Source organism: Cynoglossus semilaevis, chromosome 6 (assembly GCF_000523025.1).
Source record: "Cynoglossus semilaevis isolate Cse_v1.0 chromosome 6, Cse_v1.0, whole genome shotgun sequence".
Classification (NCBI taxonomy): domain Eukaryota; kingdom Metazoa; phylum Chordata; class Actinopteri; order Pleuronectiformes; family Cynoglossidae; genus Cynoglossus; species Cynoglossus semilaevis.
The window spans coordinates 8,398,381-8,405,197 of NC_024312.1; positions in this window are offsets into that span (position 1 = coordinate 8,398,381).

The window sequence follows — 6,817 nt, forward strand, 5'->3', positions numbered from 1 at the left end:
ACACTGACTGTGGTAACTGAGGACACACTAAGGATCTCCTGGTCTCCACCAGGCTCCTTAAGAGATATTTTTAGGATCTTCTTCTCTTTCGTGCACCTGCCTTGGTCTGTAATATGTATCCCAGGGTCTGTGCCAAGAGTACAAGGTCTAATGCTATTAGATATGTGCCCCAAAATAATCCTGGTCGTGTACTTGCTCTGGTCTGTTTTATACATTATTATTGCTGATTTAAAAAAATACATTGTATTTTGAAGGAAACATTTCATCATTTTCTATAATCTAATAATAATATTGTATCCAAATAATTTGACAAACACCAGCATTGGTTTCCATTGTGTTTGTTAAGTACATTGACTTATATATTCTGTGATATTTGGAGTGATTTTTAATGAGTTTGTATACTTTGTTGTACCTGCTGACAGTGCTAATGGATCCTACCATATTAACATAAAAACAGCTAATCTATTTGACCAACATTTGATTAGTTTAATGTCTAATATGTTGACAGGAGAGCGTTGGTTGTGTTATTAATATGACACTGGAGCCCTATCATCCTCAACAACATTTCAAACACTCACAGGAGCTTTGTGATGGCTTATTGGACAGACGCTGGCATTTTGGGAACGATAATAAACATGAATATTATTTATATTCATTCATACATTTGTTAGGGCTCGATTATGTTAAGGTTATCTCGACAGGGAGAATTGGAACCAGTCCTAACTCACACAGGTCAAACAAAGTGAACTGGAGCGGCTGGTGACAATTTAAATGTCTCATCAGCAGAGTTTGACAGAAATCATTATATTCAAAATCTTCCACAACAGTTATTACTAAACGTATGCCCCAGTGTTTCTGCATTAAACCCTGCTCTAGTTATACTTCCTTCTCAAATGATTGCCACCAGCCATGTTAGTAAGGGATCCAATGGCTTCTGAAGGCGTCAAATGTGTTGAAAACATTGAACACACAAGCTCAATCATCAGCCAAGAATCTTCATCCTCCCTGTCTTCAAACGGCTTTGGCGATGTAGTTTGACCTTAATGAATAATCTTGAATTATTCTGTGGAATCACAGAACCATTTTCTGGCAAAAACTCTGACACGTCAGAATCCACGATCGTCTCTGTGTCCTGAGACAGTCGTCTACCCACGGACGACAGCTGTGTGAAACAGGTGCAGCACAGAAACTGACTTCATATCATTATCTTTACTTCCTGGCTGCGTGAGACCGTCTGTTAAATTTAGTAAACAAGTTCGATAGTTTCTGAAGCATCATTAACAAATCAGACAATTGCAGGGGCTCGAAGTGTATCAGTAATGATCCAAAAAGTCAAGGCATGCAGCAGGAGACCGTACAGTGTGGGCGTGAGGCAGCCCGGCAGCTCAATCTGTGGTCATTTAAATAACCCGCCAGTGTTTCCAAGTGCCTTCGCACTAAGACTAATAGTGTAACATTGTATTGGTTAATCTGTTAGGACGATACTGACAAGCTACTATGCACGTGGAATGTCCGGTTCGACTGCGGTGCCGCTCAGGGACAAGGAAAGCTTTGCTTGGCTTTTGTGGCTGAGATGATGTTTGTATAAGGGCACCCCTGGGAGAGACGTTTAAGGTTCTCTCATGGTTAAAACCTAAGTGCCTCAGAGAAACTATGTGTTTGAGGCTCAGTCGCAATGAATTTCAGATGCGGGAAATGGTCAAATGTTTAAAGGCGTTTGATCTTTAGTAAGTTCCCTTCATGTGGTCGAAAACTATAAATGCTTTCAACGCCCTTGATGCTTTGCACAACATTTATTGTCTTTTTTCATTATTGAACGACAACATTTATGGTTATTATTCAATGCTGTGAGATTTGCTCAAATGTGAGTGTTCAAATGGACACGAATTAGCCGTGGCATTAAAAGTGTAGCTAGCGTTTCACAGGGCGCACCACAGGGTGAAACCCTGAGAAGCACAGCACTGGCAGGCACTTCCTCAAATGCCATCTGATGATTTCTGCAGACATCGTCCAGATATATATATAGAGAGGACTCCTTGGCTCTCGGGATGTCACCCACGGGATTAGATAGCTCCATGAAGGGACATAATCATTTAGCATGCATAAATGGAGAGGCAGAATGGTGGGGGCAGTTCAGGCTGTAACCCAAGCTACCTCGATGCCCTACTGCTGCCGGATTTATTCACCGTAATGTTCCACCGGTGTGTGTGTGTGTGTGTGTGTGTGTGTGTGTGTGTGTGTGTGTGTGTATACTAGTGGTTGTTAGGCTCAGGCTGGTACTCTGGTTAGCAGAGATAGGCACAACTAATGCACAGGGGCAGTTAGAGTGTTTAACGTGACACACAGAGGCTGTGAGGCTCTGACATTTTGACTCACAGTTGACTTTAGTGGTAAATCTGTCATTAAGGATGTAAATCAGGCCAACCAGTGCCTCAGACTGGTTAAAGTTCAATGTAAACCTTTCACTCGGCTCATGTAAAAGGACGTACAAGTTCACTATTCAGCCATCCCCGCTCAATAATTTAAAGAGTCAAATTCCTGGAGCATGAAGGTCAAATTTCTCTACTGCAGGTGCTTCACTTCACAAAATGTGTAGCATTCCAGGTTAGTGCCACTGTACAAGTAGCTGCTGTTGACTGAGAGGATCTGTCATCTCACACTGTGAAGTCACAGGCCTGGAGTCACGCATGTTTTTAATCAAAATCCTGGAAAGTTTTGAAATGATTTCATGACTGACACTGATCTCCTTGGAGGAAAAATGCACTGCATCTGGATAGTTTTCAAAAGTTTTAAATGTAACATTGGTCATATTTAAAAAATACAGCATCATCATTGTATTCTTTAATCATGGTAATGATTCTACAAAGTTTTTGGGCGCTCATCTTTTTATAGCTAATCAGAGCTAGCTAATGCTAAAGCAGAAGCAATTAGCTTATTGACTTTAAATAAAAAAAAGATATTGTTATTGTGTTACATTGTAAAGTTTTACAAAGCACCAGTTGTTTTAAACACGGTAATTAAAAATCTTAAAATTGTGACTGTCTATTAACCAATATATTTTTAGATCATATATACATAGCAATGATAATGGTAACATAAACAACTTCTTAAATTGGAGTTTGAATGGAAACATACTAGATTTATTTTAGGGTCTTGGTATTTGCTTGTAAAAACATCAGATTAAAAAAACTTACATTACAGAGAAAGTACTAGGAGGTACTAGTGTCAGAGGGATTACCAAGATGTACCAAAAACAAATCGGTAGAAAAACAAAATAGTGAGAGGTGAGTCTATAGGCCCTCAAAAAGTCCATCAGGTTGAACTTAACAAACAAATGAAACAATTGTTAATGTAAATAAAACCTGGAAACCAGTAAAAGCTACTATGAAAGAAACCAGTGTGAGCTGTGATGTTAAAATACCAGCGTGAAAGCTTCCACCACTCCCAACACAAATGTGGCTACATGTCATAATGGAGGCATAGTTGTGGCGGCACGCAGCGCTCCTCCCTGACTGTTTGTTTGTGTTCTCCCTCTACAGTATGGGACACACAGAAAGGCAAGGAAGGCCGGGCGTTTCGGATGCTGCTCAGTCAGTCCAGACTGAGACGGGGGGAGCAATCGAGGGGAACTGTCACGACTCATTTCCAGCCCATATGGAAAACCACGATAGACTCCAAGTGTCAAATTAAATTCTGACCCCCCCCCCCCCAAAAAAAAAAAAACAGCCAAACATGTCACAGCATGAAATATGGGACAAAAAGAGTCACCCTGCCTGACATTCTGCAGAGCAAATGCATCTTTGACACAGGAAGTCAAATCTTTATCACTTTGGTCTTATTTATTTGTAAACAGGAAAAGACCCCGGAGAGCACAGGGAGTAAATGATTGTTGACAGGGAGACTGAAGCTGCTAAACAGCATCTCAGCTGCAGTCAGCTTCACATTGATTCCCACAAACACTGTGTACTCCGCAGCTCACCTCTAGTGGACATTTGTTGTCTTTTTAACTCACTACACAGACGCTCTGCATCTTGTTGATGACTTTTGTCAAATACTTGTCATCAGACCTTTCCCCCCTCTATGTCACAGGGTGGGAAGTTTCCGTGTTTGCACACTAAAGGGAGAATCCTCCATATATGTGTCCATATAAGGGCTCTTCTCCCTGCACTGGTGGAGACAAGACAGAGAAGGCAGCTTAGTTTGCGGGGGCTTTTTTTGTGAGGTCTTAGGACGTACTTAATATTTCTTTCCACTCCACTATAAAACGTCTTGGTATGTACTTCCATCTCAGCGGCTGTTCTCTCTGCTGAATGTCTGTACTCTGCTTAGCTTTTTCAGAAACGGCAGGATGGGGAGGTTGCCTCAGTGGTCATGTTATTCAGACAACGTACAGTTTGGTCTAAACTTTTTCATTGCCAGAGTGAAATCCCTCATCAAAACTGTCTTGGATGAGACATTTTAACCAACAAAGACTAAACTTGGCAGAGAAAACAAGTTAATATGTAGAGAGACTCAGATATTCTGTGGTGATGAGACATTTCAGTGTGGTTCTGAGTGGCTGTTTGAAAGTTGTGATCATGACCTGTGGTTCACATTGGTCCCTGTACAGTGAGGAATGCCACAGGAAGCCACAGCTCTGCAGCACCTGCATTCTTATACCACAGCCTGCCAACAGCCTCACGTTTGATCAGACACCGTGGCCATTTTTCTGGTCAGGCTTCACTTACCAGACTGATCTGGGTGAAACACGTAAACAAAGTAAGTCATTACACAGGTGTTTTTTGATAACTGCTGTACTGTATACACCCATGTAGAGTGGGTTGTTAGTTCTAATCCTGTAATAATAATGACATGCTCACCAATTTAATTGTGCCCTTAATTATGCCCTTAATAACTCACATATAAAAAAAGTTGTGAGAAAAAAATTGTCATTATGTATATTTGGTAACAGTATAGTGTAGGCAAAGGAACACCTCTAAAACTGTCGAATGTATCCAAAAAATTTACATTAATTTTAAAATGTGCTTTGTGACAGTGTCACCAGAGGAAAATGTAATTTCAGGCTGTATAACATTGTGTTTAAACACAAATGCAGTAGTTATACAGTATTACTTACTAACACTCACTAGTAGCTCCCCATGTATCACAAATCAAAAGCTCTGCAGACCTCAGCCCATGAGGTTTAACTGGCCTGCCTGCAGTCCAGATCTGATAATGTGGCTGAACCTGTTGGTACGAATGAAAACTGAATCAGACCATGGTGACCTATGATGGTTGAACTGCAGAAAATGTTTGGGAACAACTGCTGCAAGGCCGAGGTCTTTTGGAAATGTAAGTTAATATACGTTTAGTATACAACATATTTCCCATAATTGGAAGTGACTTCCTGGATCCATCAAAGCAAATCAGTGAGGTCTCTGTGTGAGTGAAAACAGTGGGAGGGATAAAGTCGAGGCAACCGCTCCATGTACGACACAGCAGACTGGAAAAGGTCACAGGTTTAAATCATTTTGTCTGTCTTCACACCAAATCATTTCATGACAATTGGCAGCAGCACCGAGAAATTCTTGCTGAACACAAAGTGACTGTACATTCAGGTCTAACAGAGGGAGGAGCGGCAGGACTGGGGGAAGAAAAGCAGTCGGCCAGTATTTTTCTTTTGACTCTAGAAATGTGTCCTGTCATCTAACAAGTTTCCGTATGAAGAGCGGAGGGTTTGGATGGATGTGTCTTATATTTCACTCCAGACAGTTTAAATCCCAGGAGACGCTGCAGCTCACATCCACTCGGCAGTGCAGACCGTTGGCCTGCTCCACATCTCGCTCTCCACAGTTTCAGGGCTGAGCAAAACCACGAAATAACTATTAAAAACCAAGGAGCCAATTCGGAGCGTAGAGGAGAGTGCTGGAGACACATGCTATCATTTAATAGATGTGCCTGATGCTACGGGGAGTTGTCCAAAATTAGCAATGGAGTTTTAAGTCTCAGCTCAGACCCAATATAGCTCTGCTGTCATTGCTGACTGAGAAATACTGTGGCCTCCTTACGTGATGACTGGAGGAGTTGGTGTGTGATCATTGTAGAAATAGACATTCAACACTTTCTCACAGTAGAGGACAGAAAGGTCTGATGGTGACTGATGCTCTATGGACACATCAAAACACAACTTATTTGACATTCCTGGAAAAGGGTTAAAATAGGTCCTGTATATGTTTTCACCACGAATAGATAATGATATATTTAAGACTAAAAATATATGAATGCTTGGCCTCGGTCGTTGGTAATCTTTCTATAGGTTATAAATAAGAGTGTAACCATCAAGTTCCTAATGTGAAATCCAGTCGACATTAGAACCAGAACCACCAGAGGGCGACTTCAGTAGAATATTACATTATCATAGTAAAATATGACTATGACTGGACTGGTCCAGGTTCTGCTCCACCTAGTGGTAATTTAAGTACTGCACAGAGACCAACAGTGTCCCCGAAACAGGTTTATGATACCCTCTTGGGAGCAGTGTGTGGGGACGGTGCTCAGTGGCAACTTGGCATGTGGTGGACTCAAACCTGAAACCTTCCTTAACCACCAAGCCACCTCTGCCATAGAAGAGGTTCAGAGGCTCTGTTGTTTGCCAGGACACTACTGTAAATAAGAATTTGTTCTTAATGACTTGCCTGGTTAAATAAAATAAATAAACATGCACATTTTCCACAGTAAACGTGTGGTTTCTACGTCAGATTCTCTCCTGCATGTTCCTTTGTTTGGTTTCCAGATGAAATCACACATCATTTTCCACACACTGAACTCATTCATTTGG